General features: G+C 31.2%; 1 non-coding gene across 1 annotated transcript; it reads left to right on the top strand.

Annotated features, from left to right (window-relative positions):
• The first annotated feature begins 4618 nt into the window (after positions 1-4618).
• On the top strand, positions 4619-4715 carry LOC132619311 (small nucleolar RNA Z221/R21b). The gene has a single exon (XR_009574673.1). It is a non-coding gene; the product is annotated as a small nucleolar RNA Z221/R21b (small nucleolar RNA).
• Positions 4716-12976: the final 8261 nt, after the last annotated feature.

The following is a 12976-nucleotide window of genomic DNA, read 5'->3' on the forward strand; positions in this document are numbered from 1 at the left end:
AATAAGGAAATTATGCTACCCTTTTAAACAGATCCTGATGTTAAGCATAGCAAATAATTAGAACCAAACATTATCAAGAAGTCATCTAAACCTGAGCATATTGGTTAATAACGTGATTTTAAGACTATCATTACCAGTTGACATCTAATGCATTGAACCATACTTCAACAATAAGCGTGCCTGAAACTTTTGTTGGCGCAGTGAACGGGGCGTCGAGGTCGTCGAATCTACTTTCTCGTTATGAATCGATTCAAAACTCGACTAAAAAAAATGGTTCTCTCGTAGTTAAAGTTCTTTTGTCGAACAGCGAGGAAAGTTAATCGAGTTGTGAGACTTTAACCTTCCGTCACAAACCTCAGATTTCAACCAAAGTGTTTTTTTCGATTTGAAGGGTTTAAGACCAAATTAAAGAGAAGAGATTTTGTAAAAAAAATACTCGTGTCTTCTACATCCGTCCCTCAAATACTGAATAAAAATTCCCCCAAAATACTGAAAATCCCCTCAAATCCTCATAATCCCCTTTATACTCGACTCGAAATAAAAGAAAACAAACAGAAATAATGTTTTGGGATTTCAAACTGAGGTCAAGAAAAACGAAAAATGGTATTACCCCTTTTTCAAAACTAAAAAAAATCAGTAGAAATAGCACAAAGATAAGACTAAACCGTAGTGGAAAGGTGAAGAATCTTCCCCCCTTCGAACTATCATTCGTCCTAGATTTATAGGGCTTCGTTTGGTTTGAGAAAGAGAGGAGCGTGGACAGAGAATGGGGGACAACGACGAGGAGAAGCGGGAATGGAGGAGAAGAAGAAGGCGGAAAAGAAGGAGAAAAGGGAGAAAGAAAGATGGAGGCGGAAAGAAAGAAGAGAGAAAGAGAAGAAGGGAAAGAAGTAGGGTTAGGGAAAAAAGAATTGGGCCAGACCCGGGTCGGGTGAAAATAGAATTGGGCTAGTCCGTTTGGGCTGGCCCATTAATTTAAATGTGGGTTGAAAAATGTGGGTTGAGTATTAAGGATGTGGCCTAATTATTTGGGTATGAAAATGATATTGTATTTGTATTTTGGGGCCATTAATTTGGCTAAAAAATATTTGTCCTTCCTCCGCTATTTTAATTATCTCCGGGCTTCTAATTTAGTAACTAGTACAATATTTATTATGTGAAGATAAATAGTAATTAGTATATAGAAAGTAAGGATTTACAAAGTGTTGTCTTGTAATTAATTTAACGATTCCAAACCCGAAAGTGAAATGACGATGAACATTTAAAATTTGTGATAAATTAATACTTGTAATGTTAAAATAAAAGTAGTGAATATAAATAGCAGTGAAAATAAAGTATCTAGCTCGTCAATAAATTTAGACGTCCGAATGAATAGAATTAAATAAAGGAGGGACAAAATTGGGTGTCAACAAAGATCACCACAAAAATTGCCCCAAATCTGACTTCGTCTCACTTGGAAACAGAGTACTTTTTCACGAACTAGATGTCTTTCACTTCTCTCTTTTCTTTACTGTGTGTTATTCTATTTTTGTGTATCACTGGAGAATGTTGGAGTATTTTTCATATATAGAAGAGGAGGTTATGTTTTTATGGTTGATAAAGTGAAAGAAACCAACACCAGCACATTCCCATAATCTTATCCCACTATCACGTTTCTTTTTTTTGTTGGTAACTTCTCAAGGACTTTTTACTGTGTTGGTAACTTCTCATGGGAAGTTAATTTTCATCTTATCACTTTAGAATAAAAAACCGGACCGGGTCAGTCCACATGGGCGACCCGCGAACCATAACCAATATCCCGACAGATTATGCAGCTGTGAATACCAAAAAACACCGTTAACTAGGATTTATCTTAAAGCATTCTGAAAATGTATATTCCCCAAGTGGATGAGTATAATAGACTGCATCTTTTAAAGCTTTAGAATACATGTTTTGATCATCCGGTTGGGTTTGTCCGTATTAAGTACTTGAATCTTCATGGTATAAATAAGAGTTGGAACGAGGGTACATAACAACATAAGTGCCGAGAAGGAATCAAAATCATGATAGTTTTGTAGGCATAATTTTCTGTCCCAACATTTACATATTATTCCTGTACTTCGTTTCACTAATTATGAAAATGAAAATGCACATAATATCCATCACAACTTACAGTACGTAATTAAATCTAGAGTTATAAAGTTTGAGAAAATATCAAAATCACCTGATCAAGCCTAATACTATAAATTAAAGATGAAACACTTGAGACCCGTTTGGCCATAAGAATTATTCACTTTTTTTCCAGAATTAGCGTTTGACCATGAAAATTTCAAATACAACTTGAAGTTGTATTTGGAATTTGAAAAACAAGAAGTACATTTCAACAAAAAAATACATTTTCAAAAATTATGGTCAAATATAACTTCAACTTTAACTCCAAAATTCCAAAAAAAGTGATTTTTTTTTATTTCTATGGCCAAACGTCTACTTAATAATTCAAAATCTTTCTAAAAATATATAAGTTAACATAATTGATGATTCAAAATCATTTTAAACACTTGCAAACAAATTGGATTATAATAGACATGGACTGGCAATAATCCAAGTGTTTCAATATCTTCCGCATTTGTCCAAAGTGACGAATGGCCGTGTCTTGTCCTTTCATGCGAATGATTTCCATCCACAATTTTCTAATAAAATGCGATTCCTTCCTCTCTCTTTTTTTCAAATTAATTTTAGTTCTTTGATTTGGACTGCTTGTGCTTATCTAACTTTTTTCGTTGTGATTTCTCTTGAGCCGAGGGTTTTTCGGAAACAGCCTCCCTGTCTTCCGAGATAGGGGTATGGTCTGCGTACACTTTGCCCTCCCCAGACCTCACATTGTGGGATTTCACTGGATATATTGTTGATGTTATAATTTGGACTGACAAGTGTCTTTCCAATAACCATCAGGATTAAAAAAATTATTTTCATATTGCTTCAAAGGGTAGAGTCGGAAGTGAGTTGATTAGAAAGCATTGTTAAAAATTCTGATGAACATATAAGTAATTCAGAATTAGTTATACTTACTACAGTTTTGGATATTTTAAAAGCATATTTGCTTAATTTCGCATACTTTAGAAGTATATTTGAATTTTTTGCTCATTAATTTATTTATTAGGTTAAGTTGAAATCTCAGTTAAATTAAGGGCATATTCAGACGAACTATTGTATGGTAAGAATATAGAGATAAGGGTTAAAAACACACCCTAACTATCATTTTTTTTTAGTTTCATACCTAAAGTTGAGAAAACTATCTAAACTATCACTATCTAGTTTAAAAAACACAGCTGAGCTAAATGTGTGAACTCACTCTTCATAAGGCAAGTGAAGCCGAATTTTTCTCAAAAAATTTGTCCAATGGCATAATTAATTCTATGGTGGTACCTACATGAAAATTAAAAAAATAGTATTTTTTTTTTATAAAAAAATGTATATTTTTTTTAAAAACTGCATTATTTTTTAAAAACAAATCTGGATTTAAAAAAAAAATCTGAAAAAATTATTTTTGTAAAAAAATATCAAAAAATTTAGAAAATAAAAAAAAATGGAAAAGTTGATTTTTTTAATGTGAAAACTAAATAATCAGTTTTCTTATTTTTTTAAAAAATAACTTTTCCATTTTTTAAACTATTTTTTATTTTCTATAATTTTTGATTTTTTTTTTTACAAAAATTATTATTTTTTAATTTATTTTTTAAAACAAATACTAGTTTTTTTAAAAAAATTCCCATGTAGGTGCCATTGTGATATTATTTATCAACGTGGACAACACTTGACAACATTTTTATATAAATTAGAGAGTGCAGATCACATTTCATTCAAGAATAATTTAAGATGTGTTTTGCAAACTAAATAGTGATAATTTAGGTATGAAACTCAAAAAATAATGATAGTTGAAGTATGTTTTGACCCTTATTCTCTAAAAATATATGTGAGCTAAACTATTAACATTACAATTTCACATACTTTTAAAGCATATTTGAAACCTTTTCACTTATTAATCCATTAATTGATGGCTTCGGTAAAATTAGGGGCATATTTAAATGAATTATTGAACGTTAAGGAACATACGTGAGCTAAATTACTGGCGCATAGCCTATCTATTAAATTGCAAATACTTAAAAAGAGCATATTTGCTCATTTTTCCTGTATTTTATAATGTGACGAACGAGGGTATACTTTTTCCTAATTTTGTAATTATGGTAAAGTTAGAAGGATACGATGGTAAAACTAAACCTAATTAGGGTTTCAATCCTAGCCGCAAACTTTTCTTAAGCTCCAGTCTATATATAAACAGCATTGCCTATTTTCAGATCTACAAACATACATAAAGTCTTTTCCTCCTCTTATTCATGTAAAACCTGGAGAATTATAGGAATTGGGAAAGGGATGAAGTGTTTTGGGAAGCTGTTGGTGTGAGTGGTGTGGAAAGATATATCATATTTATGATTATTTCATGATAATAATTGAAATCTTTCCTACACCGCCCATACCCATAGCTTCCAATTATTTCTCCCTTTCCTACAATTCCTTGTTAGATATAAGGGATTCTTGTTTCTTTATTTTTTCTCTATAAGTTGTAATTCATTTTCTTTAAGAGCTGTGATGAGATCTAGAGAAAGTCATGCACCACTCTTACAAATTTTTAATTTGAGTGATGATAAATTTCTCATACCCATTTTACAACTGAGCTCTTATATGTGTATATTTTTTTTTTCTATTTTACTCTTAATTTTTTTTTAACCAATTATCTATTAAGGGAGCCGCATGATGCGATCTTTTTTTAGAAAGATCAAACCATGATGCGGACCGTACCATAGCCTAAAGCTTCTGGGGATGAACTTTTGGTTTCTGAAGGCTCCTATAATTTCATATGTTATTTTTCTTAAATTTTACTTCAATATATTTTATTTTCATTTATTTTCTAAATGTCTTTTTTTTCTTTTTATAAAAAAAAATTACTTCTTGACCTCCCACCCCCGTGGCCCAAACCCCTGAAGAGAGAATTTTGTAGGAAGTGGAAAGGGAGGAGAGGGATTTGGGGAGCTTTTGGGGTGGGTGGGGTGGAAAAATAACATAATTTATTTTTTCCCAAAAGGAAAAGATAAGAAATGGGATTTTTCCTATTCCACCCATGCCAATGGCTTCCAATCATTTACTCCTTTTCCTGATACTCCTTCACTTGCAAGATCAATGGCACAATTTTCATTGTAATGGGTGGTGATTACTGATTAGTGCCTAATTTGTATCATCAATATGAAAAACAAATGTTGGATTGATAGGGAAAAAGTGGTCCACCGACTTTATTTCTTGTTTACATGTAGTGATTAACATATTTTGATTTGGGCGACTGCTGAATACACAAATTGTTATAACAAATCTGTTGATTTAATTTGATTTTGTATGTTATAGTTTGAGTTATCAGTTTATAGACATGGAAACCATTACGGAATCGTTAAGATAATTAATTGGTTTTTGCGTTATAGGGTTTTAACCTTATCGGCGCTTTATTAATTAAATAACACAAAGTTGTAGGAGTAATTTATTTTTATCAAATGTGAAGCCCTCAGATCAGTACATATCAGTTAAACATATGTTGCAATGTTAGACTTGAAAAACAAGATCAGTTTTACATGCTCGATCTGTCACCACAAGGGCAAATTTCAATACATGAACTTCAAGAAATAAACACCAGCAAAAATCAAACAATTGGACCAGATTAAGTGAAAAGCCCATCTATATTGACGAAGACAATTGCCATTTTCATGTAGATAACAGAAAGAGTCCTCGCTGAAACCTCTGCTAAACTACAGATTAACTAGACGTCTAGGCCCAATTCCCCCAACATCACAACTTATAAACTAGAAAAATCTTAACTGTTACCAGACCAATAACCCATTAATAAAAATCTTAAATTTTAACAAAACCATCACTACCGTTCGGGCATTTAATTCATGATTTCAAATTGGCTTTTGTTTATGTAATTTCTACAAAATTTCAACTTCAACGTGATTTCAAATCACCAATTCTCTAAAAAATGTATGATTTGGATTTATGATTTCAAATTTTTTTAAATGTAAAGCTTGATTCAGAAGTTTATATATTTTGTGAAATAAATTTCATAAGTTGATAGCATATTTATAATAACATATTTTCACAAACTATTTATCAATTGCATATTTGCATGTACTTATACAACTTATGTTTATTTTTTATTTTATTGAATTAAAGTTTGATCACTTGATGTTATATTTTTCTTTGAAGATCTCTAGTAACGTATTACTTTTATTATGAATTATGATTTGCTCATTTGATAAGGTTTTATAAAAATTGAGAAAGTTTTTATGATTTTCATAACTTGTGAGATTTTTATGTGTATAAAAAAAATATAACTTAAAACATTTAAAGTGTATATCCAAACAAAACTTAAACTTCAAATCTATCGTGACTTTAAATCACTAATTTCATATCATTATTTCAAATCATTTTCAAACGGCTCCCAAAGAGATCCTTTGAAGTGTACGTTAGTTTATTTTGTAAGAATGTGACAATAACTTTGGGTGGTAAAATGCCTTTGATTGCTGCCACACGTTTTTATGCTGAATAGACCAATTTATCGAATTCCCCAAACTACCCTGTTATTAAAATTATATCCAATCCGTTCATTTAAAATAGGCTGAAGTTGCTAAAATCTCCTAAACTTGGTGTGAATTGCAATTTTAGTCCCCAAACTATGTCTAGACTTCAAGACACTCCTAAACTTGGCTAAGTAGATTTTAATACATTCCTATCTCATGACCCTTAGAGAGTGTAGTCACTCGCGGGTTCAGCTGGAATAAAATTTTGACGTAGCCTCCACGTGTATAATATTAATGCCAAATCATTGAATAGCATATATTTGTGTTCCACGATAAACATCAAATTAAGTAGCACACTAGTACATAGATAAATCTTCAATGTTCTCGACCACTTCAACTCTTGCTCATATTTGTTGTTCTTCTTCAACAAAACCCAAATAATAGTATTCGCTTGCTCTGGAAATGATGGTTCATACCACTCAAAAATTTACAAGAACATCAACCTCTCACTTATAAAAAGTGAAGGAAAATTAGTGACAAACCTAGAAAATTTAGATGCAAATCAGTGACTAAATAGAACAAATCCAGCAAAATTATACTAAAATTGAGATATTAAAAACAAAAATTACATACCTTGTAGTTTTGACAACCCCAAAATCTTCTTTCCGGTTGTCGTCGGACCATGAAATCCTCACCACCGCTAGAAATCCACATCTACAAAATCTAGTCATGAATTCAATTGAGAGAGAAACTTTAGCAATTAGAAAAGATTAGAAAAGAAGAAGAAGAAAAAGCTTGAATTTAAATTGTGGTGTATTTTAACGGAGGAAGGTTTAAATAAGGAGAAGGGGGATGATTTTAGCAGTTGGGATAGCAAAAAATAGGCAGAAAAATGTTTAAATAAAAAGGGATTTTTTACCGTTTGACTGTTGATCTGGCAGTTCTCACATGCCTGGAGGTGTTTCACAACACTTGCGGTGCCATGTGGCAGCTCGGGGGTGTATTAAAATCTACTTAGTCAAGTTTAGGGTGTCTTGAAGTCTAGCAATAGTTTAGGGTCTAAAGTTGTAATTCGCGCTAAGTTTAGGTGTGTTTTAACCATTTCAGCCTTTAAAATACGGATATAGATTGGGCAAATAGATTTGAGTTGAGTTAAATAGATTTGATGAGTTAAATAAGTTTATTATTTTAAAAAATAGAATTTTATGTGACATGACATGCCATCAGGAAAGAAGGAGATTTTTGTGTGTTTAGTATATTTTAAGAAAAATAATGATACTTGGGTGATATTTCAATCTTAAAAAGACAAAGGTAATATTTATAGACAATTCTCAATATATGGATGACTTTTTTAGGGAATTTATTCGAGAGAAAGTGAGAGAAGAGAAGAACTTCATTTCATGAAATGTGGAAAGTGAATTGGTAACCGTCCACAATGGACCAGCTGTTATATACAATTGGGCCTAACCCGGAAATAAGAATTGGGCCTCAACTAATAGAACTTACTACATGTTCTATCTATTACAATTTTGGCTACACAAAATACATATATGGATGAATACAAAATAAATACATCAAGAAAACAATGAGATGTTCATGTAGGATCCACAATAGCTGATTGTATATTTGATACTCCAACATCATCACCATTGAAAAGAGCTAGCATTTGAGCCAAATGATAGAGCCCGTGTCAGAATATGCACTAACATTAGAGCGATGGAGGTTTTGAATAGCAGTCAACAGGAAATGGGATGCTTGGCATTAAATGGTAGAAATTTCATTATAAATAGTGAAGGATTTGGTGGAAGACGGAGATGCAAAATCAATGATGAATATTAAGGGAATAAATTAAATTAAATGCAATGCAATGCTATTTTTAGGTAGATGAAAACGGATCTAGCCTCTATTTTTCTCTTTTTTTTCTTTTTTCTTTTCTTCGTTTGAGAATAAAACTCATGTAGAAAGATCATTTTGTTCAGCATTTCTTATCTTATTTCATAATAGATATTTTAAATCCTTGTCCCCAAACTCGCGATGGAAAAGCAGATATTAATAATCCTTTTCTCTGCTTTCTCGTCTTTGGTTGCTTCTTGCTTTTTCGTAAATACAGTTTTTATTCTTAACAAACCATATTAAAAGTTTTTCTATATGAAAAATAATTTTGTCCTCTAAGTTTTCTCATCAAGTTGGGACCTTGTTTAATTGCATTGACCGATAATTCTCAATGTGGTCTCAGCAGTCTCTTAATATATATATATATATATATATATATATATGTCGTACTACTTTTTCATTTTTTAAGTTGTTTGCCAATTTTTTTGTTAGTATAGACATCTTGTACTTATTTCAAGCTATAAATATAAATAATACTACTTTAAACAAATGCATATCAAGTAAGTATCAACTTTACAAGTAGCTGACACAATTAACTTTAGTTCAAAATTTTGTACACCACATAAAACTGAAATTTAATATGCTGGTTGCTCTTTCATTCCATAATATTAAACAAGCAGACATTTGGGAAAAAAAAAAAGAGAAGAAGAAGACAAAGAAACTTTGCAAATCAGAATCAGATACGACAATTAACTCAGCTTTGAATTGCTGGGTTCAGCAGAAACGGGTAGTGGGTTTATTTAAGAAAACGCCTACATGGTATGAAAATCTAAGTGGTATAATTAAATGGAATCATGTTACTTATAGATGAAAATTGATGTTCAGGCTATATTATTTTGTAACAGACAATCCAAAAGTTGGATGGTTTAATTGTTACAAAAAAAAAAAAAAAAAGAAAAAAAGCAAAAAAGCAAAAAGAAAGACATGTAAGTAATCTGGTGATCAAATGGAATGATCATAAAATTAACTCCAATATTGATTAATTCTCCTCTTCTTTAGCTAAATTTGTCCCTAATTCTACTTACTTCCTTGTAATTACTTGCTCGATTTGACTTTCTTGACAAGCTTTTTCACCTTAAACCATACAATAAGATGTAGTGACATTTTTCTCTGTCAATGTGATGGGTAACAAACTTCTTTACCTATACTCACAAACTTCTTTACCTAAACTTATCCACAGTGTAAAAACCCATACTTGCACTCCCTAAGATTCATGTGGCTATGTTTTGGTATTTATCGGGTAAAACACCACATTGTGGCCCCGAACTTCACTGATATGCAGGTGAATTCGTCAAGGATATAGTACTACTTTAGATATACCATTCTTAAGGGGATAAAACATGAGTACCCTGAGCTATATTCGAAGTTCCAAGGATACATTTTATCTTTACAGGGGTCTTATTACATTCCTAAATTATTTTAAAATGTAATAAGTAAATCCTTTGATGTTGAAGTGACATAAAGAGTGTGCTCACTCTCTAGGAGGTATGTAAGAGACGAAAAATGAGCTAAATTTCTGAATAATATGGACACATGTCATTTTTTAATTGTAGACGTTTCCAATTAATTAGTATATATAACTAGTTAACATTACAAAATGTTGATTTACAAAAACTTAAAAGAGAAGGCAATGTTCTTCATCTTTTTCATTTTTGGATCTCAAAATTCAACAAAAACCCAATCAAATCCGCACCAATCAAGTTTAAATTTTAACTACAACTTCGCAACAACATCATCACCAAACACCAGCAATCAATTTGACAAACAACCAAGAATATTGACAAACCCATTTTTTGTTCTTCAAGCTTTTTCAAGGTTCAACAATGTTGGGTTCGAAATTCTACCTCCATTTTCGAATCTCAACAGCAACTAAGGATCTTGAATCTCAACTTTAAAACTTCAACAACCTTTGAATATGTTAAGCACCTCCAATTCATTTTTAAGTTCACACTAGAACAATACAATAACAATTGTCCTTTTCATTTTCTAAATATAAAGTGGTATTTCCATTATATTTTGGAATTAAAAAGTAAACAATAAGGAAAAAAAATGAAATAGATTTTTTTTAAAAATGCGAAAATAGACTTGGCATCGTGTGTATTTCACTGCCCACCAAGAGTTTGGTTCTCTATGTCACGTCAGCACTTGGGGTTGCATTTATTACACTTTAAAATAGTTCAGGGGGTAATAGGACTCTTATAAAGATAAAATGTGTCCCTGGATTTCGGGTATAGTTCGGGGTTACTGATGTCTTATATTATATCTTCTTAAGGACTATGAATTCATTAAAATTATAACCAATCCTCTCAACTAATAGCAATCAAGCGCTAGCTTTTAGCTTCAGTATTATATATCGATGGTAATTATCCATATGAACCTCTTTCATAGAATCTCCAATCACATACTACTTGTCTAGGAGAGTGCTTTGGAGTAATTAACAATATTAATTAGCAGGTCTGATAGTTTTTAAAACCTAAAGATTAATAGGAGTAATATCATTATTAATATTAGTTGGAGCAGTGATATGAAATGAAGAATGAAGTAATTTCCGTTCAAGACTGAGGAAAATCATTTCTCCCATTTAATAAAAGAATAACGTTTCCTTGAAAGAAATAGTTTACGTCAAGCAAACATTCTAAGCTTGACAAAAATTATTTTCCCATTGTGATTCCTAATTTCCTAAAATGAAGTCATCAGTTGTATAATATGAGATGAGATGTTTAACAATCCGTACTGGGAGCAGATGTACGCATGTATAAGTCTATGTCGTGATCAGTTGACCAGCCTGGACCTGGGTTCGTGGCCAACCAGAGTTGTGCTAATTCACGTTTGTGTGTCATTCCAAGTAAGAGAAAACTTTTCTAAAGAAAAATCTATGACGAAACAATAAATTAGAATCTAGAAGTAACTTGCATGGACTTTATTCAGGTGATGAGAGTGATTACGTGGGCATAAACGCACAGTGTCTGAATACCATATTTGACTAAACACAAAGTTTAAAAATAAAAGATGAATTTTGAAATTTACAATTTACAATTTAAAATCAAATGAGTCATAGATTTTTGTGTGGCTAGAAAATCGTCTCATTAAAAATAATATGGGAAATTCAAAGTTAAATTATTAAGTACTACATATAAAAAATGTCATTTTCTTGGACTGATTAAAAAAGAAAATGTGTCATGGAGATAGTACTTTTTCCACTACAATTAAAAATACAATTTTTTATATTTAAAAATAAGTAATTTAAACTTTTTATTTATCTTTATTGATATATTTTTTTTTATAACCATACGATTGTTCTACATATTTTAGACATTTTAAAATTCTTATAGCTATATACAAATATTATTTTCACTTGTCCTTATTTAAGTGTTTCAGCCTTTAATGTCCAAAATAAGTGTCATTCTCAAAATCAAGGAAATACTATTTCTTTTTTCCCAACTTAGTCTTGCTATAATAAATTACTCCTATGTGAACAATTTTCTCAAAGATCCTTCAGCTATATTTTACATTTACAAGGAGTGTAGGAAGCTGCATATTAAAGAGGGAGCATATTGACCAAAAAAAAAAGAGGGAGCAGATTATAGGTCAGGGTTTACCTAACACCCGCCACAATGGTGGGAGTATTTTCTATTAAAAAAATGTTGTAAATATATATTTTTTTTTAATGGTTTGTATAGACACATCATAATATATGAATTGAAAGAGACAAAGTACTTACACATACGTTCTTTAGCTAGCTGACGTGTACAAGGTCCAAATTGATTGTTTGCCATTCAGTTTTTATCTGTAGTTGTTGAAGGTCAACGTTTTTCCTTTGGCCAGGCGCGGAAGAGAGTGTTTAAATTAGTGGTCAATTCTACAACATTTCAAAGTCCCTTTTGCTTATTATGGTTAAGAGGACACGTTTACTTGCTATTTATAAACATGTGTCGCTTTGGTCGGAATTCTTTGATCTAGAAAATTAGAGCTCGTGAGGGATTAATTCTGCCCGTTTGATAATTTTTTTCACAATACATTAAGTTCTACTCCCGCTCCCAATTTATGTGGCACTTTTCACTTTTCGAGGGTTAATTTGACTGAACTTTGAAGCTAAATTAGATTAGATTAACTCAATATTTTAATAATAAAATTTATATATTTGAAAACTACATGAAAAGTACTATAAATTGCAACTTTTCTAATACGAATTTGATGAAAAAATACATCTTAAAATGATGGCAAAAGTTCATACAGTTTGAATCTTTGGAAGCGAAAAGTACCACATAAATTGGGACAGAGGGAGTACTAATTTATGCTAGACCACAATTCTTATTGACTCTTTCTAAAGGTACGTTAAATTTAATCCCTTCATATGATTAGCCACGAAATTAGAATTTAAATAATGACTTTTGACTTCCGTGGTCTCAAACTAAAAGTGTGTGGGATATACCAACTATACCATTTGCATCTTGTGGTCTTAAACGTAAATGTCATTTTGTTCT

Source organism: Lycium barbarum, chromosome 1, assembly GCF_019175385.1.
Source record: "Lycium barbarum isolate Lr01 chromosome 1, ASM1917538v2, whole genome shotgun sequence".
Taxonomy (NCBI): domain Eukaryota; kingdom Viridiplantae; phylum Streptophyta; class Magnoliopsida; order Solanales; family Solanaceae; genus Lycium; species Lycium barbarum.